The following is a 25,305-nucleotide window of genomic DNA, read 5'->3' as shown; positions in this document are numbered from 1 at the left end:
CCCTGAGATGAGAATGAATGGAACTACGATCTTTGAGCTGCATCTCTCCAGTAGAATCTCTACATTCCTAATGCTCCCATACTTTAATACGGTTCCTCATGTTGTGGGATTCCCCAACCATGTAACTTTCATTGCTATTTCATAACTGTAATTTTACTACTGCTATGAATAGTAATGTAAATATCTGTGCTTTCCTGTGGTCATTCAACTTCTCAAAGGAGTTGTGACCCACAAGTTGAGAAAAGCAGATATAAAGGAACTTCCTTTTGGTGTTCCATTTTGCTATAAATCTAAAACTACTAGAAAAAAAAAGTTACTTAAAAGGGAGAATACAATTAAGGAAACTTTGTTAAATGTAATGTGAGCACATTTAAAAATATTCAAATTACAAAATAAAGATAGCCCGAAGACATTCCTTATCTTGAATAAGACTCCACAGTTTCAAATACCAGATTTTCTTAAATTAATAAATTAGATGCAGCCTTCAAAATATGAAAAAAAAACTTTTAAAGTTAGCCTAAGATAAATTTATTTAAAACTATACATAGAAAATATGCAATACGTTCCTGAAACATTCTTAAAGTAAATATTTACTCCAAAATTATCTAGTATAATATCTCTTTAGTAGGATATATTGAAGAGATTCATTGTTTTTTGCCTCATTTGCTTATTGATGTTTGGTTTCCTTTATATTATCTGGTAATGCCATTTATACTATTTTCTATTCTTGGAATGTATTGTGATTTTAAAAATGACATTTCTAAAATGCTGATGACAAGCTCCATGTTTCCATACAATTTATGTAGTGTAAGAAGTTTCAGTGGAGTTGGTGTATTTTATCTCACTCATTCAGACTGTCTATGTCTGTATACTTTCTACCTACTTGATGGTTTGTAAGTCAAAAGGTTCATTAAAGTCTATCTTAATATATGCCTATTTATTATTATACTCCCTGTCTTTTCATTATATAAATCTTTTTTAGTGTATATATAAATTTTATTTATTTTTATTTATAAATCTTTGTTTAAATTAGAAACCATCTTATTTTATAATTTGTTTTTGTTTAGAGTTTTTGAGTTAGAATATCACTGTGTAGCCAAGGCTGGCCTGGAACTAACTCTATGATGCAAGCTGGCACTGAAATTGAAATTATCCTGCCACACTCACCTAATTGCTTGGAATAATTCTTGCAGTACCACATAAGATTTCATTCTATGAATTCTAATGATAATTTTATTTATTTGTTGTGTGTGTAATAGTTATGATCAGAAATATGGAGGTGAACGGAATCGTTTACCATTATATGTCACTTAATTGCACTCAATGATTTTTTTGTAGAAACATCAGAGTACCTAAACAGACCTAGATGTTATAGGCAAGTCGTTCAACATTAATGCATCAAAAAAACAAGATGCATGATACTGCTGCTATTGGTATATTGTGGCCTTCTCTTTTACTGTAAAATCTTTGTAAGTACAAGTATACTCTAAAACAATGATAAAGAAGTATAGTACAGAAAATCCATAAATAGTGACAGAGTTGCTGTTATCATCATAAACTGTTACCATATAAACTTAATTGAAAGGCTGCCATGCAATATAGGACTGGCAGCAGCAGAAGTTGGTTGACACCACCATCACCACAAACACTATGATTTTAGGAAAGCTACATGAATAAGGATTGGAGACTCTCTGCATGGGACCAGCATTGTGTTGCTATATGTCCTTGACCAAGGTACCATGGCGTAGTGCCTGATAATCCTGCCAAGTATATATTTTGCTTTTCTAATTTTTACCGAGAACAAATTTGAGAGTATATGAGAGGATATACTTTCTTCTCATTTACATTTAATCTGGGGTGCTTGTCCATCTATTTGGTCTCAGATTTGCTGTATCATGTCTTTAGCAGTTTCCTTTGTATGCATATATTTAGGTTTTGCATTGAGGCATATTTTAATTGTATAGTTTTGTTTGTTTGTTCACCATTAAGAAAGGGTGCAACAACAGGGTTCATTTTCAATAAAGTTATGTGGATAGAGCACAATGGGCTACCTTAAGCCTTCCTAGCCAATATAAATGAGACACCTTAGAGAAGCGCTATAAGAAAAAAATTAGGGCCATTAATTGTGGGTGACAACTGATATAGTCATTCAATATCTATGTTTCTTGAGTGTATTATACTATAATCAAGAAGAACGAGAAACAATCATATATCTGCAGTGTTTATTTTGGGAATCAGAAAGAATCTTGCTAAAATAATAGTCAACCTCTGCAAGCCCTACCATTATTCTGAGGACATCAGACACCTACATCCTGATGATACTTTTTGGCCCACTTTGCAAAAACTGCTTTTGCCAAAATAATAAAATATTATTCTTACTGTTATGATCTCATGCAAATAACAATATTTATTACTGTGCATGAAGTGTGTGTTTTTCTTTGTGTGCATGAAGTGTGTGTGTGCAGGGGATTGGGGTATTGATGTGATAGGTCTTACCATGCTTTTGATTGGAGCAGTATAGACTTTGATACTTTGGGTTAGGAAAGCAATGGAATGCTTTAACCACTGCTTAGTGGGCCATACTAGTAAGAGCATGGAAGACAATTTTGCTGATAATGAATTAAAATGTAGGGAGCTGGCTCAAGAGGTTTCAGAGACAGATTTTAGTATTTCACCTAGCAATCATTCTTGTAATATTTTGGTGAATAAGTGCCTGCCTTTTGCCCTTGTCTGAAGAGTCTGCCTGAGGCTAAAGTGAAGAAATTTGGATTAATTCTTTATGTTCTGGAATGGTAATGTATATCCTGTGCCATTATATGTTGGAAGTATGTGATCTGTTTTTCATTTTGATTTCAAAGGTAATTACAGTTAAGAGATTGCATGAATTTCAGGAGAGAGTTTGAACTTTGGACTTGTAAACATTGTTGAGACTATGATAGACTATGGGAATTTTTGAAGTTGGACTAAATGTATTTTGCAATGTGATATGACTATAAGCCTTTGGGGGCTGGGGAGTAGAATGTGGTGGATTGAAATAAAATAGCTCTCAAAGGAAGTGGCATTATTAGGAAGTATGGCCTTATTGGAAGAAGTGTGTCACTGTGGGAGTGGGCTTTGAACTTCACTCCGTGTGACAGTTAGTTGATTTCCTGCTGCCTTCTGATCAAGATGTAGCACTCTCGGCTCTAGTACCACACCTACCATGTTCCCCATCATCCTGATAATGGGCTGAACCTCTGAATCTGTAAGTGACTCACCACAACTAAATGTTTTCTTCAAGAGTTTCTGTGGTCATGATGCTCCATCAGAGCAATAAAAGCCCTAACTAAGGCACATACACACACACACACACACACACACACACACACACACACACACACACACACACCTCTGTATACATGTCTACACACACATGACCACACATATACATAAGCACCTGCATATACTCCACACAGGAATACAGACACAAACATATAGCAAGAATATTTATTGACACTAATTATAAGGAAATTCTTTGAGTTAAGTTTTAGTATCATTCTCATGTCTCTGAAGCCAGTTCTCCCACCTGCCACAGTGGAAAGGGGTGAGGTGGGAGAGTCTTTCCCTCACCCCTGCCACCATATCCAGGAGGAGTCCCAGTGAGGACTTGAACCGGACCAATGACTCACTGTAATGAACACTTGCAAATAAAGATGTAAGGACTAAAGTGTATATCATGTGACTCACTAGGTCACACTGCAACATCCAGGATAAGATTTTTTTTCTCTTCTTTTAAATATTATTTTATTTTATGTGAGGAGGGGGAGGTTGCAAGGGCAGAGGGTGCATAGTAAGGAATGGGGAGATGAATGGAAGTAGGATGAATGATGTGAAATGCACAAAGAATCAATAAGTTATTTTTTAAAGGTGTTTTAGTAAAGAAGTCTTCCATTAAAAAGGTCAAAGAAATCATATTGTGGTGAGTGAATGGTCCAGCCACAGAAATTTTCGAGAAATGTCATTGTCCATCACTATGTTTATGCTGCAGATTTTGAGGTATCAAGAAAGACTGTGCTGATGGGCACAGGAAGTCTAACATGGTCGCTCTAGCAAACTGACTGGAAATGAGCTGTGCACTTCCTAAAAGTCAGTCCAGTTCCCTCCTTATTTTTTTTTGTTCCTATCCATCTTTCTGTAGAAATGGGAGGTATCAACTCAGTTATATTTGAAAACCGTATTATTATAAACCCCACAAAGAAATAGGCAGTAGGAAGGTCACACACTGCTGCTGCCTCCAGCAATGGAGGTGAAAGTGGGAATTACATAGCTATACTTAGCAGTCCACAGAAATTCAGAATTCTGCTAGAGTCAGCATTTTTCTTTTTATTGCTGTAATGCAATAATGGAAGTAATCAAAAACAGAAAGCAAATTGGCTGTGCATAATTCCTTCAGATGGAAAAAGAAGCCAACAGGTTAATAGGAGACATCAGAGGAAGTTGTTCTAGTCCCAGCCCTCCCAATCTACACGAAAGCACTTCTGGGACACATGCTACAATTAGACTGTTTACATGTGAAGTATCAAACACACCCTGTGGCAGGATATTTTCTGTATTCCAAGGCATTCGTGATCTTAAGAGCTCACAGTGACTTTTAAGTTTTGTGTGATTTTCACTGTTCATTTTTGTGGGTATTGTTTGGACAACACAGGATGCAAGAGACTTCCAAAGAAGCCTATGTAGTTGCTATAGCAAGAAAGATGTTTAAATTGTGTGACACATGGAAATTTCCCAGATTCTTTTGTGTGTTTGTGGATGTCTCTTCAGCATAAAGGTAATTTCAAGATACTCTTCCTATTCTAATATTTCTTGTGAATGGTTTCATAATGAAGCAAATGTGTCCAAGGTACAATTGATGTGTGAAGGTGTATTGCACAGAACATGGGAACAACCAGAGAGAAACAGCAAAAAGCCATGGAAGTTGTAAGGAGGCCGAGAAGAGATGAGAGGGGAGTATCAAACACAGATCAACCACCCTGGCAAATGGCTATCTGGGTTCCACACGCGCACTCATCACAATGATCTAGGAACACAGTAACTTCTCTGAGTGAGGAGAACAAGGCCAGCAGTGTGTGGGCTGCAGTAAGTTGACTGATAGCATTCTATGTCTAAAATGTGAACCTTGCACAACTGTAGTCCATGACATTCTATCTCTGGTACCACAGACCGCTATTCCAAGAAGAATCACTTAAGCACAGAGTATGCTGAAAGAACTTACAGGAAGTAAGCCATGAAAGACCAAACGATTTCTTGATTTAAAAAACTCACTATATTAATTTCCTCTACATGATAGTTATCATTTATGATATAAAATTAATTTCTTATTTTAAATTGTACTTGTTAGTTTTTAATGTAAAGGCAGTCGCCCTGTCCTCCCCTGTCCTTTTTTTTTTTTTTTTTTTTGTGGTATACTGGTCTGTTTTAGAGACACCCTTCGGGAGTTCTTAGGCTTTCTATTGTCCACCATTGGATGGATGACTGTTCACTTTGTACGGAGGGCATATTACCAGATGTCAGGACATCTGTCACAGCAGCTGGGACACTGAGCCAAATCTATTCTCGTCTTGATATATGAAACACAATATACACAATCAATTTTGTACATTCTGAAAGTATTCATTTAATATATGCCATGGACAAGACACTGGGCAAGATCTTGTAGATCTTTTAGAGGGGTGTGGAAAATATTAGTATAGGGAATTCTTGAGAGTAAGACATTAAGCTTCTCTATGAAATAGATTTTAATCTTTTGATTCATTCTGGGATTTGGGTGTTTCTGAATTTAATGGAGTCATATAGTTATGTTCCAGACTAAATGGGAATGGAGGTTAAAAATTGCAGCAATGTTAGAGAGGCTACCTTAAATGCCCTTCTCTGATAATGATATTGATGACTACCTTATATGCTGTCCTAGAGCCTTCATTTAGTAGCTGATGGAAGCAGAAACAGATACACACACCACACACACATACACACACCAGACACACATACACACACACACTCTCTCTCTTCTTCTCTCTCTCTCTTTCTCTCTCTTTCACACACACACATAAATAAATGTAAGAAATTTTAAGAATATTAATGCCTAAATAAATAAATAGATTAAAAAACATTAAACTTAGATTTGAAATACACAATATATTTTTGTGCTTCAGTGTAACCATAAAAGGGTATTTGAGACACAGTGATAGTACATATTAATTATTGTTTTTTGGAAATTCAACTTTAGTTGAACATCTTTCATTATCTTTCATTATTTGACAAGTCTGATACTCTCACATTGGAAGAAAGTCTTCTGTTGTAAAGTCTGTCTTTTAATTGTCTGAAATTCAGTTAATTCACATCAGCTGTTCAGCTTAATAGAATTTTCCATTTAAAAGACACTTAAGTCTGGGACATATATGAGCTGCTCATGCATCATAGTGAATTAATTCAAAGAGATTTAAAGAGACTGATTACTTCTCAATATCTAACTCATTTCTGTGAAAGAAAATTACTGAAAAGAAGCTGTGCAAAGGCTGCTGGACTAATTAAAACTTTAATGGCTTTGGAGGGTCTGCAATGTTGCTGATCCAGGTAGCCTAGTTACATTTTGTTGGGGCCATTTTAAAAAAATATTGAAAGTAGATCCTTTCCTCGTGCAACACATCGCGACCACAGTTTCTATTCCTTTCAGCTCCTACTCATCTTCCCTCTTTCACAGATCCATTCCACCTCTGTTTCCTCTTCAGAAAAGAGCAGGCTTCAAAGAGACCACAGCCAAACAGGGAAAAATAAGACACAAGCAAGGCAAAAACTCCCCTGTCGAGGAGTCTGGATAAGACAACCTAACAGGGTGAAAAGAGTCTCAAGAGCAAGGAAATTAAATTAGAGATAACACTGGCTCCCAATTCTAGGAGTCGCCCCAACACTAATAGTCATAAGACAGATGCAGAGGATTTGGTGCTGACCCATGCAGGCCCCATTCCTGCTATTTCAGCCTGCGTGAGCACATGTGAGCCCTGCTTAGTTGATTCAGTGGGCCACGTTCTTGTGTCCTCCACCACCCCACCCCACACATGCCAGCTCCTACAAGCTTTTCCCTCCAACTGCCATGGGGTTCCCTGAGCTCTGAAAATCCAAGTGGCAATAAAAAGAAAACAGAGAGTTCAGAGGAAAAGGTGACAGACTAGTAAGAAGACACAAACCAAACAGCTCCATCTGCATGGCTCCACGGTGAAGGGGAAAGAAGCAAAAGTCACTTCAAAAGCTAAGAGCAAAGAAACTTGGGTACTGACCCCCAAGGACAGTCTCTCATCACTGACAAGACTCAAACCCACCTCAGTTCTTGGTGAGACAGTGATTCCTCCATTGCACAGGTTCGTGGCAGAGATATTTCCTATTGAGTCACTCTACAGGACAAGAGTGCAGTCCAGGCAAGATTTTGAAAAATATATTGTTACAAATAGAATAAATGACCATTAATTTGGGAAGTGGTTTGTAGGAGAACACAGCACAGGACAAGTTGGAGGGATGAGAAGTAGGAGAGGAATTATGCAAATATAGTATTCATAAATAAAATATGTTTTAAAATGATGAAAAAAACAGAATCCTGGGAACCTGGGAACAACCAGAAACCAGGAAGTCTCAATTTGACCTGCCACAACCCTAGGGTAAAAGAAGGCCCAGGAAGAAATTGTAAGGAAGCTCAGTGTAGGCAGGGAGCACATAGGAAAAGATAGCCCGCTATTAGTCACTGGGAACAGATCATACCAACTGAGAGTAAACCTGGAATTTGATAACTGTGTCTGAGGTCAGTAGATAGATCAGCAGTTTGAGTCACTTCTCTGCTCGCTGCTTCATAGCCTGAGAACGAAGTTTCCGACAATAATTATTAGAACTATATCCCGCCAACAGGCCGATTGATAAACTTAGAAGTTCTTGAAAGTATGAAGATAGATTTCCCACCTACCAAAAGCTCTCTCCTTTGGTTACTTAGCACATTCCCAAACACATTGGAGACACCTCAGTGCTATGACTTTGGCTACCTCAAGGGATACAATTTGGGTTATCTCAGTAGGGTGATAGAACCTCCCAGCACACAGACTACAAAGCAGTGGTCTCTGATAAAACAAGAAAAGAAAGTACCAAAGTGAAAACAACTCTAGCAGACAACACATATTTCTCCAAAACAGACTTAGCAACAGTTTAAACTGTAGTCAAGACAATGGTCCACAGTTTAAAGGACCATGATCCCACCCCAGCTGGTCATAAAAAATCTCCAATTTTCCAGAATCTAGAAGGAATCCATTGTAGTACTTTACCTGCCTCCTTTGTTTTGAACCCCTGTGACTCCCCACTTTCGTATTTTTCCTTTATTAAGCTGCTAGGAGCACTTTTACAGTACTTTTAAAATATGTTTCTTATTCCCATCATACATTTATCTATTTTTGTGTTGTGCATATTTTTCATCATTGGACAATCTTTTATCTTTTCCTTGATTCTTTTTTTTTTAACTCACTGTTTCCTTTTCCTTGTCTGCTACACTTTCAGCAATATTTTGACTTTATCTTGTACTATTTTTACTTGAGATTTTGTTCCTTTTTTTAAACTTCTTACCCTTTCCCGCTCTTCTCCAGAGCACTCTTCTCCACACATCCTTCCTTTCCCCTTGAGCTACTCTCTTTTCTGTGCCTCCTTCCTTTTCTCTTTCATCTACTACATCCTCGTTTCCACTAAATAACAAGTGTGTCTAGATCATGAATGATTTGATGTCGGTGTTGTTATAGCACTTTGATTTTTTTCCCCTCTAAGGGCAACTGTTGACTGAAACTCCCAAAGTAACGTGCTCTGCACTGTGTGGTGAATTGAAACTATAATTGCAGAACTGGGGAAACAGAGGCAGGAGGATTAGGAGTTCAACTTTGGCTACATAGTTTGAGGCCAGCCTGGGCCTCTTCATGAGATCATATCTCAAAACGAAAGATAAACAACAACAACAACAAAAAAAAAAAAAAAAAAAAAAAAAAAAAAACAAGAAAAAGAAAGGTGGCTGAAATAGTCAATGTGCAATCTTCAAATGAAACTTCAAGAAATGCATCAAAAACAACAGGTATAAAAAGTATAGCATTGAAACACAGGGATGTGACTAAGGAAAAAAAAAGTTATATGACTCACCCAAAAGGTCATAATTCATATAAACAAAATATCACCACATTCATCTCCTTGCTTGTATCCTCTTAGAGGTCACTGATCAAATAAATGTGTGAAATTGTCATCTAAATGTTTACCTATTTCGATGTATTGATGAGAAATTGAGGAGAGATGAATGTATTGATATTTTGTTTATATCAGTTATAACCTTTTGTAAATTTTAGACGTGAAAGGATAAATGTGGCGATATTTTGTTCATGCTATAACAAATAAAATTTGCCTGAAGTTTAGAGTGCAGAGCTAAGCCACTAGTTAGCTATAGGAGCCAGTCAGTGGTGACCACACTTTAATCCAAGTGCTTGGGAAACAGAAGCAGACATCTCTGTTGGTTGAAGGGCACCCTGGGCTACAGGAAATTTATCCAATCTAAAAGAGAAACAACAGAAAAATCAGTGGTGGCTCACACCTTTAATCTCAGTACTAAGGAGGTGGAGACAGGAAGGGTTTTGGTTGGGCAGAGAGGAATATGAGATAGGAGGAGACAGGAGCTCATTGCAGTCTGAGGATTTGTACAGATGGATGCAGTCTGAGGATAGGATTGACCCTCTGATGCAAGCATTGGTAGAGGTAAGAACTCTAGTGGCTAGCTGCTCTGCTTCTCTAATCCTCAGGCAAGCTTTATTTGTTAGATCATAAACAAAATATCACCAAATATAAATTCAATCTAGTATTTGGAGAGGAAAGTCAACAACCCAGAAGAAAACGCAAAACTGATGAGAAAATCAGTGAGACCGATGAAAAAGTGAGTACCATGAAAGAAAGATTCAGCAGGAAAATTGAGACTTTTTTGAAAGAAAAAATAAAAATGGTAGAAATGATGAAATGAAAAACAAACAAACCAATGGAAAACATGACCAATAGATTTAATCAAGGAAAAGAAAGAAGATCATTTGAACCAATAAGACCCTAATATTTAGGAGAAAAATAAACAATAATGACACCAATTAAAAGAGAAACAACCCAAAAAATTACATGATTTAGTAAGCATATCTCAAGAATAATATTATATGTAAATAATGACAATAAACACAGATTGGACACCTAGATGCCTATATAAAAACAAAAACAAAACAATAACAACAAAAAAAAACATAGTCCTTCTATTCTATTTTATTCTACTTCTATTCTACTGTCTCCAAGTAACACATCCAATGTGTAAAGTCAGCCACTGTCAGAAAGTTAGCAGATGGAAGACAATCTAACAGTTCCATGACTGGGCTATATAGAGACACTGTCTCAAAAAACATAAGATAAAACAACCACAGATATTTATCAAAGTTTGGAGTCCTCCATTTCATAAGACAAACACTAATGGAGACAAAAGATCAGATATATTCTTATATAATAATGGTGGATGATTTCAATATCAGGCAACCATTTCCAGATATGGTACCCAAATTCAAAATTAATAAAGGAATTTCAGAGTTAAACTAAATCATAGGTCAAATGGACTTAAGATATATACACAAAATATTCACTCCAATATACATGTATACAGGATACAAATATTTTCTTTGGAGCTTATGGACACTTCTTTAAATAGACAATTAACTATGTGGCAAAGCAACTTTTAACCAACATAAAAGAATCAAGATAGCTTCTTATATCAACTCAGACCATATGGTAATAAAGAATAAAAATCAATAGCATGAGAAACTACAGAGAATACACAAAAACATGGAGACTAAACAATACACTCTATTGTATGTGTTGTGTGTGTGTGTGTGTGTATGTGTGTGTTTGCAGTTGTGTGTTTGAAGTTGTGTATGGATGTGTGAAGAAGTCCATTCATGTGGAGGATAGAGGTGAATGCATGTGTCTTCCACAATCAATCTTCACCCTCCCTCTTATTTAAAAAAAAATACAAATCTCCCACAAAACCCACAACTTGCAAATATGGCCAGATTGAACAGCCAATATGAATAGAGGGAGACTTTCTCCATCTATCTCAGTGCCATTGGGTAGTTTTCTCTCTGCCCACTGGGTCCCTACAGTCACTATGAAATAACCATCCAGAGACTTAATATATGTTTATAATTATTTTGCCAATTACTTAGGCTTCTTATTGTCCAGCTCTCTCTTATAAACACATTTCTATTCATTTGTGTATCACCACTTAGCCTTGACTTATCAGCCCGGGTCTCTTGACTCTCTGGCGGCTGCATGGCATCCCTCATCTATCTTCTCTCTCTATAGTCACAACATAAGAAATGACATGCCCCACCAAGCATGTTCCCAGCATCCTCTTATTTCTGACTCTGCAAAGCTTCAATTATAGGATGTGCTGACTCATTGGCCATATTATGTGTCTACTGTGGATCTGGATCCAGGTCCTCTGCTTCTAAGACTTTACTAACTTGGTGTTTGAGAAGTATACTTTTGCTGACAAGTGGATCTGTGAAAGCATCAGAGAAAAAGCTTAAAATATTGCTAGATCCTAAGTAAAAACACAATGTAAAAGATCTCGTTGAGATAGAAAGACAATAGCTCTAGAAAGAAAGTTTATAATTGTGGGTATTTACGTTAAACAATTTAAAAATTCTCTATTTGTAGTAGATGGTGATTAACACAGTGACCCACACCTGTCTAAAATGTAGAGAAGAAACTGCAGGATGCTCAGCCCTAAAGAGAACATATCACTGTTATCCCCACCCCTCGAGGCTCAGGGATCACAGAGGAAGAGAAGGAGAGCATAGTATAAGAACCTGAGGTGGTGGTTGCCTACAGGGAATCATTCATTACCTTATGCACACAGCAGGGCAGCTATACACATGATCTTATAGCAGCATGTAATGTACCTATGCAGGGCCCAACCAATTGCCAGCAGGGAGAAGGGAATTGGGTATGATCCAACCCAAGCTGTGGAGTTACTGACAATTGTTAGTTGGTTGGAGAGGGAGAAACACTTTTTTAAAGAGTGTAATCTCTGGTTAGTGTTGACCACTCTCTTCCATAGCAGATGACTCATTAATACATTTTGTTTGGTTAAAAAAAAATAAAAATGAAGTAGGTAAGGGGTGTTTTAAAGGCTGAGCAAGGAGTCAAATATGATTAAAACACATTATTTTTCAACTCTTAAAGAACTAATTGAAAATTAGATAGATATAAAACAAATATCCTAATGTTGCACACCGAGCACTTAGAAAACAAGAAAAAAATCATATCCCCCACCAACATCCAGTAACTGATAGAAGCAGAGCCAAATATCCACAGCTAAGCACTGAGCCAAGCTCCCAGAGTCCAGTCAAAGAGAAGGAGGAACAATAATATGAGCAAAGGGGTCATGATGGGGAAACTCACAGAAACAGCTGACCTGAGCTAAATGAAGCTCACTGACTCCAGACTGACAGCTGAGGAACCTACATAGGACTGAACGAGACCCTCTGAATGTGGGTGATTGTTTATGGGGCCACTGGCAGTGGAACCAGGATTTAACCCTAGAGTATGAACTGGCTTTTAGGAGCCAATTTCCTATGGAGGGATGTCTTGCTCATCCTATATACAAGGAGGAGGACCTTGGTCCTGCCTCAATGTGATGTGACAGACTTTGTTGACACCCATGGGAGGCCTCACCCTCTCTGAGGAGTGGGTGGCGGGTGGGGAGGCATGAAGATGGGAGGAGTGGGAGGATGTGAGGGAGAGGCAACTGCTATTGGTATGTAAAATAAAAAAGTTTGCTTAAAAAAAGTTGTGCTCTAAAACCTGGTTCCTAGCTTTAGCAGGAATGTCACAAGGGTTCTCCAAACCCAGGCTTGCAGGACTTGGGAGTCATTTTCTTATCATTAAGCAATATGGGATTCAAAGACTTCAGTAGTGAGTATTTCCACTTCAATGGTTGCCTTAGTTACTGCTCTATTGCTGTGAAGAGACACCATGACCAAGGCAACTCTTATAAAAGGAAGCATTTAATTGGGGGCTTGCTTACAGTTTCAAAGTCCATTATCATCATGGCAGAGAGCCTAGAGTGAGGCAGACAGGCACTGGAGAGGTAGTTGAGAGCTATATCGTGAATCCCAAGCAGAAGACAGAGAGAGAGGCAGAGACAGACAGACAGACAGACAGACAGACAGACAGACACACACACACACACACACACACACACGCACGCACGCACACACACAGACAGAGTGAGTGAGAGAGAGAGAGTGAGAGAGAGACTGTTGAAACCTCAAAGCTAACCCCCAGATCACATCTACTCCAATAAGGCCACATCTAATCTTTTACAACAGTCCACTAACTGGGAACCAAGCATATGAGCCTATGGAGGTCAATCTCACTGAAGCCAGAACAATGGGTTTTCCCCAGTGTTGATCTCATTACCCCACAATCGACTTTGTATATGCAGAAACTCAAGAAAATGTAAGTGAGACCACCAAGAAACAGAAGGTGTTACTGGTTAGTCATCACAGCAGAGAGGTTTGCCCTTCTGTGTTTGTGTGAATCCTAACAGGTGCACTTGTCAGAGAGAAAAGACAATTTTTTTCCATTCAGTTTTATAAGTGATGCAACCTTCCCAGCAGAAGTGAAGCGTAAGTGTGGATTTAGTATTAGTTCTTCTTTAAGATTAGCCAGAACCTGAGGCCTTCTTCATTCACTAAGTAGAAGAGAGATATTTGATTATAAAGTGTAACTAATGTGTTATATTTTTATCATCAGTATGACCTCTTGCAGTAATCTAGAAGAGTGATAGACATTTAGTAACTGCCCCAAATTGTAAATGAATAATTTTAATTAAAACCTACTTAAAGCAAACTCCTAATTGCTTAACCAATTTCTAATAGCTCATTATTACATACTATCTGTTGGTCTGTCTGTGTTGCTATCTGTTATTCCTAAATAAATAAGCCAAAGCATACAATTTCAGTTTCCTAAAATTTATATTTGAAAATAACACAACTTACCAAAATGACTTTAAACCACAATTACATTCTAATTACTAACATTTTATTTAACCACATTCTACATGAGTCAGACATCATAATACAATGAAGTAATCTTCAATATTTTACAGAACAAAAGAGCAACGTGGCTCCTTACTGAAAGGCAAAATTTTAGAATGCATGCTTTGCAGCAATGTGTCAGTGCAGTGTGGGGACATAGAGAAGATGGCACTAACACCGTTTCTCTCCTGGTGGTAATCTTGCTTTCATCTGACACAGAAAAAAAAAGACTTTCCTTTTGAAAATTCACATGACTAGCCCCACAGTAAGTCCATGAAGTGCTGGATACAAGGAAAGGTAACTGGAGAAGTCATTGAATCAGCCTTAGAACAGAAAGATGTTTATGGCAATTTCAAATTTCTAAGGACTCACAAGAGGGACTTAGATGCTGTTGAAGTGAGTGACAACAATTAGGTTGTATTTATTTCATGCTTTTGTCAGCAGGCTCAAGTTCATTTTGAGCTTTAAAGTTGGTGGGGGATGTGATATAAAAACATGAGAGCTGACGCAGTCCTGGCTGAGGCTGTGAACTGGGCTGCAGACTCTGCAGGCATTACTCAGCAGCTTTTCAGTGTAAACCCTTCAGCTGCTGCTCCATTCTATTTTTCTGCCAAAAGGAAGGCAGAAAAGAAATCAGCAATGGGGCAAAGAGCAAATAATGAAATCTCCCAACAATATGAACCAAACTTCCTCCTGCCTCCTTCTTATTTTCTTCCAACTACCCTATAATCATAAATACAATCTCTCTATCTGACACCTAGGACCAAAATGATTTCTACACTGTGCTCAGTGAATTTTTCAATTGAATATTAATAACTAAATGGATTCCTAATCCATTACTTCCCCCTTGGTCACCTACTCCTCACACAGAGCAAAGAAAGGACAATGGCATTACCTTTCTGGCTCAGCTCTAAGAAGGATGCCATTGCCAAATCAAAGGAAATCAAACAGTGTCACAAAGCAATTCACAGAGCTTCATTTAGCTCACACACTCCATCTTTTAAGTAATCTGAGAACATCACACTAAAATTTTAATTAAAGAAAGACTTTTATGGAATTTGTCCTGTACATTCAATCTAGACCTAAGAAAGGAGATATACATCCCCAGTGTAAGTGGAACATCTTTGTGGAATAAATTAATAACAAATATTGGGTTTCATTTACTGAATAATAAAGTTGGTAATATGAACCACTACATCGGTTTAAAGGAACTTTTAAAAAACCCATAGTTGAAGCTGCCACTCCAGGACTTCTTTCTTATTTTTCTTTTTTTCCTTTTTCTCTTTCTTTCTTTTCTTTTTTTTTTTTTTAATGAGGCATAAGTTTGGGATTAGGCTTCATCTCAAAGCTACCTGTGTTAACAATTGGATTCAGGATTCATGTATAGTAAGTTCATGTGGAAAGCTATGTATAAAATAATATACTAGTCTAACATCCTTTATATCAGAGGTTCTCAACTTGTGGGTCATAATCCATATAGGGGAATCACACAACCTTTTTAGAGGACTGGCCTAAGACCATCAGAAAACAAAGATATTTGCATTATGATAAGTAACAGTAACAAAATTATAGTTTTGAAATAACAATAAGTAATTTTATGGTTTCGGTCAACATAACATGAGGAGCTGTATTCAGGGTCATAGCATTAGGAATGTTGGAAACCACTAAATAATACTATCAAAACCAAGTTTTTGATCTAAGGGAATAAGTGAATTCATGGCAAGTATATTTTCTAAAGATGGGTCCAAGATTAAATTAATTTAAATATTAAAAGGAAGCACTTCTGTCTTGGACACTTGGCTTCTCAGCAATGGATTTTCCTGTTGGTGATGTCCTTCTGTATATATACTTCTTTTATTGGTTGATGAATAAAACACTGTTTGGCCAATAGAGACAGGAAGATAGGTGGGACTAGGAGATGAGGAGAATACTGGGAAAGATAGGCAGAGAGGGACCTGAGAGATGCAATGTAGTTGCCAAAAGAGAAATGGATCTGGATATTCTCTGGAAAGCCAAGACCATGTGGAAATACATAAATTTTTAGAAATGGGTTAAAAATTAAGGTAGAGCTAGCCTATAAGAAGCACCAGCCATTAGCCAACAGTTTAATAATTAATATAAATCTTTGTGTGTTTATTTGGGTCTTAAGTGGGCAAGGTGGGACAAGAAAACTCCAGCAACATTTTTCTTGATGAGACCACTGAACTTAGAGTATTTATGGTTCAGGATCCTGTTCTAGATATAATGCAATTTCTTGACTTGGGTTCAATTCCATCAGTTTTGAAATCAAGAAACCTCTGAGGCCTACTCAGCCCTCTTCCCCTTTAAAACATTGTCTCCCATGAGTAACTTGCTTATAAACAACTGGAGTAGGCTGCATGATTCTCAGCTCTTTCCCATGACTGTAGGTGTGTAGGAGAAATAGGACCAAACTATAAGATTAGTTACCAGAGAAAATAAGGATCTCTTCTGGGAAATGCTAATTTGGGGTAAGAATGAGTCAGAATGTCATGAAAACATGAAATCAAAGTCATATAGAGTAGAATTAAAGGAAGCTATCCTTGGAGTAAGCAAAGTGCCAAGTATAAGAGCAAAAGGGAGGCAAGTAGAAAGAAAGCAATGATAGAAGCACCAAGATAAAGAGTAGGTTCATCTGATTAGGTGGCCAAATTCTCTTTTGCCTATCTGCCTCACTGCTTTAGTTGTATTTAGGCCTTTTGCACTCTAATTGTGTGACTACTATTAATAAACTTATTAAGTTAAAAGTCCTTTTAGTTCTTGATATAAGTAATGTGAAAATCCTTTATACATCATACATTATTTAATTATTCACAATTCTGATGGGAGATGTCATTCTGTAAATGTTTCTCATACTGGTTAATGAATAAAGCACTGTTGGCCAATAGGAAAGCAAGATAGGTGGGACTAAGAGACAAGGAGGAGAGAAGAAGTAGGAGGTGATCTAAGATGTAGGATGGAGAGAAGAACACCAGCCCATCTCTTTGGTAAGATGAGACCATGTGGAAATGCTTAGATTAATAGAAATGGGTTAATCATTAAGACAGAGCCAACCAATAAGAAACATTAGAAACAGGCCAACAGCATTATATCAAATATAGAGTCTCTGCTTATTATTTGGGGCTGGTGCAGCTGTAGGTCCAGATCAGCAGGAAAAACCTACTCATAACACAATTCTATCTTTATTAATTTTTATTTATGAGACACAGTCTTGCTCTATAACCTATGATGGCCTGCAATTCACTGTATAGTCCAACCTTATTTTGAATTTGTGACGGTCACCCTGACTCATTCCCCAGGGAGCTAGGATTATAGGTATGAGCCACCACACCTGCTAAGTTCTTAACTTTTTTCCTTTTGTATTTTTTAATTTATTCTTTGACAATTTCATACATGTCTATTATGTATGCTGATCATTTTTATCACTGTCATATCCCACTCGGCATGAACCCCTTATTCCCAATAAGTTTTTTCATAGTTTCATGTCCCTCTTTTGGAAGGACACAGACTGATTGTAATTAAGGCTGTTTTCAAGAGAGTGATAGAGAGAGAGAGAGAGAGAGAGAGAGAGAGAGAGAGAGAGAGAGAGAGAGTTGTTTACTGGAACAACTAACAAGTGGTTTCCATTTTTTGAATGTAACTTTCATTTCCCCATCAGCAATTAACTGCCTTCCATTGGCCCTGGGGGAATAGTGGAGGCCCCACTATGTATCATTGAATATACTGGGCCTAATAGTGTATAGGTAATCATATCCCCTATGACTTTCTGAGTGTTACAGGCAAGAAACATCCAGGAAACAATGTTTTACAGCACTCCCTATATATCATTTCTTTCCTAGGAGTTGTTGGTCATGGAGGTCCCAGAGACACAGAAAAGAATCAACTATTGCCATTGCCCTTGGTTGTCCATAAGAGATGAATGATAGGACCCTGCTGCTGAAGACTGGTTATGCAACATGAAAAAATCAAGCTAGAATTGACCTACAAGCTTCCTCCCTGATGACTAGTGTTTATTGTTCCAGAAATGCTTTTGCAAAATGCTAGGGGAGAAAATTTATCAATGGCCTAAATCATTTGTGACCAACTACCAAGAAAATGTGCTCACTGGTGCAACAGTGACATGACTGACAATTATGGGATTTTATTTGAAGCCTGCTCCACAAGATGGATTCATGCCTGTCACCATATGCCTGATCCCAAGCCTATGGCTAGGGAATTCATGGGCACTGGTGGGAAACCTACAGCTGTTGGTTTGCTAAATGCCATGTTGTCAAACTACTTTCTAAGAATTTACATTTATACCCAAGCTTAGTCCTGCTCTCACCCGTGGGTAGAGGAGGTTCATTTTGTAGTGGGCAAAGGCTAATATAGACACTCATCAATAGTCATTTTTTTTTAAAGAATGAGTGACTTTGAGTGCTCACCCTAAATGGGACATCTCTATTACGATTCAAAAGGCTCATGGAACAGAGCAGAAAAAGAGGTTTTAGGTAGTTACTTGAACTTTTAAGGTTATAGAGAATAAGAAGTTCAACAAAATGAAATATTACAGATAATAGATTGACTTGGCCTGTGAGTCTAATAATTTCAGCACTTATTTGAAGTATAATGGCAAATACATATGGATGAGATGGGGCAATTTATTTGTATACTAACTTAAAATATTAATAAAATAAAATAAATTGGAAAAAAAACACCCATGTTTTTAAAACTGGAAACACAGTATGGGGATATTGGTAAATATAGATTGTTCATCTAGCATGAGAGCTTGATCCCTAGTCCCATAATGTTATGAATAAAATTAAATTAAAAATAAAACCTAGACATTCAACAGGTAAATGTTTTAAAACATTGGTAAGCTTGATATGTGTCTTTCAGAAATTATTTTGTCATAATTTTTCATATTAAGAATATTTTTAAAGGGCTAGAGAGATGACTCAGCAGCTAAGAATACTGGCTGCTCTTTTAGAAGTCATGGGTGGGTTCAATTCCAGAGGACCCAGGTGGCAGCTCACACATGTCTGTAACTCCAGTTCCAGAGCTTCTGACCCCCTCACACAGCCATACATGTAGGAAAAATACACCAATGAACATAAAATAAAATTATAAAAATCTCCATTGAAAACAACACAAAACATTTATTAAAAGAAGAATATTAAAATAAACTCACAGGTAAAGATAAATCCTTTTCAAAAACAAAACAACAACAACAACAAACAAAGCAAAAAAAACAAACAAACAAAAAAAAAAAACCAAAAATGGCCTTTAACTTAATCTTAAGTATTTGGACTAACGACACAACAGAAACATGACAGAAAGTTTGACCAAAATTAAAGCAGCTGTTTTTGCTGTATCTACAGAATAAAAATAAAATAGAATGGGTCTTGAAGAGTGACTGAGTGAGAACTGTATAATCTTTTGGAATGAATTACACACATTGTAGTGGTTCAATAATTTGAATGGTTCACAGTATCATTTTAATCAATTACACTTTAAAGAACTTGACAGGCAAGCCTTGACCTTCACAGAATGTCAGGATTTGATGCCATTATATAATCTTTTGACAGGCTAAGAAATAACATTCTGAATGTCACACTTTAAAATCAAAGACGCGTAGTATTAAATTATACAATGTTTTAAATTCTTGAAAATGGGTCCATGTGTAGAACATAAATTGTGTATGATAAAAATATCAGAATGTTGTATTCAGTAGGACTATTGTTAGAAATTCTACCACTGAATGATTTTATTAGTCACTAGACAAACAGTAGAACTAAAGCAAAAAGAAATTAAATATCAATCAATCAGTAATTGCCAATGAAGTATTTAAAACAAAATCTGCAGCCACATAAATGGTGGAAGACATGGGGTAATCAGAAATGTGTAGTATGCATAGGCTGTAGGAGCTATATGTAACCTGCCATGACATACCCCTCTTTCCTCATTGCCTTTTAGGAAGTCCAAAGGAAAGTCAGGGCCATCAACTTGATATTTAAAAAGGGGAAAATGAAACAACAAAATCGATCTTTCCATATGAAGAAAGTTTATGACTGTCCTATTCCTGATAGTAATCAGAAATGTTATATTAATCTTTATCAAATAGGCAGGATTGATAATTCCATCAAATTCGAGGCTAGGGTTTCAACTACATCATTATTTGTATAGTCACTTCTTGATTTAAAATATACCAGACTGTGCTTAACGTTCAAATCTTTCTTGTCTTGATGGACCAGTTTATAATGTCAAAATTGGCCTGTTTTACATTCCTACTTTTCATTGGGAGTATTCATGTCATTTTCTATATACTACTTAAACATTTATTTTCTGCTTCAACATTCTGACCAGTGGTAGCTTTTAAATTTAATAGTCTGGGTTGTTTTCAGAGGATGTAGTTAGTATATCTCTCCAGGATCTCATGGACTTGTTATTAACCACCTGGATCCACATAGACATGCCTGCTACATCCATAACATAGAGACCAATAGCTATAGAAAATCAGCCTCAGGTTTATTACAAAGGTTCTAAGATTGATATTGTCTACTGCAGCTTTGGATTCATCACAAATACATGCTTTACTGGTAACTATAACTCCTAAAGAATTATGTATATATGGTGGTATCTAAATGGTATTTTTTCTAATGAAAGTCTGTTGACATTCAGTGTGTATTATTATTATTATTAATCCACAGTGAGGATTCCATTTTTTTCATGGAGTATTCCCCCATGTTTCTGATATAAAAGTCATGAATTGATGAGAGACTATGCCTTTGAAAAAGCATGGGTAGATATATGCTAAATAGTTGAAGAATAGATAAAAAGATCATATATTGACAGTCAACAGATGCCTTCCTGAACTACAGATAAGCTATATTTATTACTTTTGCTTGGTAAACATGCTTATTTACTTTGTTCACAAGAAAATTAAACTGATTTAACACTACTTCCATTCACAAGGTTATGCCAGCTTTTATTCTATGCCATTCTGAGTAACACTCATTTTGGAGACATAGGGTTTCTGTTGATTTGGTATAAGATATTGAATGAAGATGAAAAGTCTCAAGACCACTTTTCTCAAAGACAGTATGTTGCATACCGTTATCTATCTGGATAGGATAAAGACAACATGCTATTAACCATTTACATAAAAGTCTTTTTTTTAAAGAATTATATAGCACAGCAAAGTGGAATTTATTCTATGCATGCAAGATTTATTTTAAACAATTTTTTTAACATACCAATCTCAGTTCCCTCCTCCTCCTGTCCTCCCACTTCCCCCACAGTCTCCCCATCTTCCCCTCATCCACTCCTGAGATAGGGTGAGGCATCCCATGAGGAATCATCAAAATCTGTCACTTCATTTGGGGCAGGACCAGGGTCCTCCTCCCTGTATCTAGGCTGAGTAAAGTATCTTTCCATAGGGAATGGGCTCCAAAAAGCCTATTCATGCATAGCTATAATTACTGGTTGCATTGCCAGTGTCCCCATATACTTCCCAAGCCCCCTCAAACTGTCAATCACATTCGGGGGGCCCAGGTTGATGTTATGCAGGTTCCCCAGCTGTGAGTCTGGAGTCAGTGAGCTCTGCTTGATCCAGTCAGCTGTTACTGTGGTTTTCCCCAACATTATCTTGACCCCTTTGCTCATATTATCATCCCTCCCTCTCTATGACTAGACTCCAAGAGTTTGGCTATGAATCTCTGCATCTGCTTCTGTTACTGGAAGAAGGCTCTATGATGGCATTTAAGGTAGTAATCAATCTCATTAAAGGCAAAGGGTAGTTTAGATTCTTCATTGGGGTCAGACTATTGGATTCCTGGGAATTTTCCTAGGTTAAGTTTCTTGATAATCTCATAATGGCTCACTCTATCAAGGCATCTCTTTCCTTGCTGTCCTCTGTCCTCCCCCCAACTCAACCTTCCCAATCCTAAACATATAATATTCTTTTTAGTGTCTTCTTTAGCAGTTTGCAAATGAATTAAAATCATGCTTTGATTCTATTTTAAATTTCTTTTGTCACCTACTTGCTGAGAAGGAAATGCCTATTTTTAGAGATCTGTTTTTGTGTTATCTGTTAATCCCTGTTAACTGGTTCCCTTTAAATACTAACATTTGTAAACCTCTTCAGATATTCTCTGAGAGCTATTTAAATGGGAATCTGTTTAAAACTTTTTATATGTGAGGATGTAAAAACTATTTAAGATATTCAAAAGCCATTACATTCAGTTCTTGATATTAAGTGGTCTTCTAGAGTACTAGCAAATTAGAAAATGTGTGTAGCTAATGAAGAGCTCTGTAGAAAAATTTGTGGGCAGTCCAAATGGTTTTCCTCTCAACTGTATATTATTACAATTCATAACATAAATTGTATTCTATTAATATATATATGTTAATGAGGCATATGGTAGGGTAAGCATAAAGATACTATAAAGCATAAAGGGAATAGCACCTTTTGAATTAGTGTAGTGTAAGATTTGAAAAACTCTGTATTTATTAAAGTGCATGAAAGGCTTATTTTCCTCACTTATTATAAGTCTGTAAGTGATGGGGAATGTTCTTCTGTATATGTTTGTCTTATTGGTTGATGAATAAAACACTGATTGGCCAGGCAGGAAGTGATGTATATACTGCTACTAGCTAACTATAGATGTCTGGAGGTTTGTACAGACAGGCAGGAAGTGACATAGCTGGGCAGAATCAGAATATAAGCAGGGACAAACAGGAAATCGCTCTCTGCAGAGATGTAGCAGGCAAAGGAGATGCATGCCAGGCATTCCTGGTAAGCCAAGACCACATGGGAATACTTAGATTAATAGAAAATGTGTTAATAGTTAAGTCAGAGATAGCCAATAAGAAACCATAGACAAAGGCCAACAGTTCCATAGTTTATACAGTGTCTCTCTGTGTTATTTGGGGATGATGAGGCACTGGGACCAGGCTGGCAGGAAAATGCTCACAACAAAATGGCTCCTGCAAAGTGGGTGCTAAGAACTTTCACTTAAAACTTGACAAAAGCTTAAAAAGGGATTTTAGAAACAAAAGAACAGAGACAAGTAAGGCTTCTTGGTAGCAGCATTTTTTCTCAGGTGGGCTCTATTTTGTTAGAGACAAGCAGAAACTCCTGCACATACTTTAAGGGAGGTTTCTTGACTCAGCATAAGCAGAGAAACTGCTGGGCTCTTGAAAGAGGCATTGCTAACAATAAATGGTGTGCACAAGCAGCTGGCTAAAACAGTTGCTGCTTTAATTTTAGCAATGTTGTTTAGCAGATAAAAAACATGTGGCTAGAAAAAAGGTAGAGATATATAGTAAAGACAGATTCAGATGAAATAAATCCTAAAAGGGTTTTTACTGTGTGTTAAAAAATATACATAGACTTGGGAGAGAAAAAGAAACAGGATAAAGTGGTTTATAGAAAAAGAGAAAGAGAGTAGCTGGGGATTATGATATACAATGAATACTTTGTTTTGGAATGGATTTTAATTTATAGATACAAATTTAAGGTCAATTCTTTGATAAGTATGTTTCTCCTCTTGTTAAGGTATTGTGTTGGCATAGCTCATTTAAAAATGTAATGTATAATTAAGTACAGATTGTAGAAAGTTACCTATGATAGTCAAAGTTTATAGTTAGGTTGGTTGGGTTTTCTAGGTATATAGAGATATATTTCAAATGGATAGGCATTCTTCAAACCTTTAAAAGACCACAAGAATATGACATTTAAAATGGTTTAGGGTTTTTCTTGACAGTGAGACTTAATTGCTCCTGGCAGCACCACCTGCATCACAAAGGCAGATGAACATTGAAGAAACTCGTTATGGAGTTTACTCCCAATATGGCAAGCTAGCCATTTGGGCAAGAAACTGCTCTTGTCTGGACTGTTTGACTTTATGCTGCATAAACTGGACATGCAGGACCCATAGAAAGTGACTGCTGAAATAAGATGGACAGTGCTACAGGGTTTATTGCTTCATGGAAGAGTCTGCCAGACATTCTATAGGACATAAAGAAAAGTGACTAATAAACTGCCAATACAGGTGGACAGTAAAGTTTCTTGCTTTGCTGAGGAGTCTGCCAGACACACTATGGCCTATAGGCTAAAGATGGAATATTACAGAAGAACTTCAGGTGACTGACCAGGCAGTGAGTTGTCTTTGTCAATTCTAGTGTTTATATACTATCCTTCTGTGGTCTTTGATGGAGTTGAAGACAGATAGTTATGGTTATGCTTTTCCTTAGTTAGGATTAAAGATGTTACACATAAAACTTTAGACTCACAAAGATAGGATAGGTGATGGAATATTTTCTTTAATCTTAGTAAATGTTAATGGACTAAATAATATTAACTATAGTTCTTATTTGATAACTGTTTTGTTATATGTTTTACTATGTTCAAGTTAAAGCCCTTCTTTTTATTTAGACAGAAAAGGGGAGATGATGGGAGATGCCATTCTATAAATATGTTTCTCGTATTGGTTAATGAATAAAGCCCCATTGGCAAATAGGAAAGCTAGATAGGCAGGACTAGGAGACATGGAGGATTCTAGGAGATATAGTAGGGAGGAGTCAAGATGTAGACCATGAGAAAAGAGGTCCAGACCCTATCTCTGGTAAGATACAACCATGTGGAAACACTTAGATTGACAGAAATGGGTTAATATTTAACACAGACCTAGCCAATAAGAAGCTAGGCCAACAGATTTATAATTAATACAGTGTCTCTGTGTGCTATTTTGGGACTGACACGACCCTGGGACCAGGCTGACGGAAAACTGCTTGTTACATGTAAGTTTATTTATTTACTTTACTATTGAAAACTTTTGCCACGAAATACCTTTTCTATTACTTATTTTGAGCTGACATTTTAACAGAATTATAGTTTCTTACTCATAAAATAACAAACAGAAGGTAATAATGCCAAAAATTGGATTGAGTCTGTGCTTAAATGTCACTCAGCCTGGGTAATCGTTAATTTGATACACCTAGTCAACTAAGAAAATATTGCTGAAATTCAAACCAATAAAATAAAAACTATTTACATTATCAAAAGTAAAATATGATAAAATGACTTTACTTAATATATGTAGTTATTCAATTTATAAAGAATGAACTTACTTAAGAT

The 25,305-nt window shown here is 36.7% G+C and overlaps 1 protein-coding gene across 1 annotated transcript in view; it reads right to left on the bottom strand.

Annotated features, from left to right (window-relative positions):
• Scn1a (sodium voltage-gated channel alpha subunit 1) overlaps window positions 1-25,305 on the bottom strand; it is a 118,937-nt gene that overhangs the window by 75,921 nt on the left and 17,711 nt on the right. The gene's annotated exons all lie outside the window — the stretch shown is intronic.

This window comes from Phodopus roborovskii, unplaced genomic scaffold (genome assembly GCF_943737965.1).
Source record: "Phodopus roborovskii unplaced genomic scaffold, PHOROB, whole genome shotgun sequence".
Taxonomy (NCBI): Eukaryota; Metazoa; Chordata; class Mammalia; order Rodentia; family Cricetidae; genus Phodopus; species Phodopus roborovskii.
This window is presented reverse-complemented; position numbering and strand designations above follow the sequence as displayed.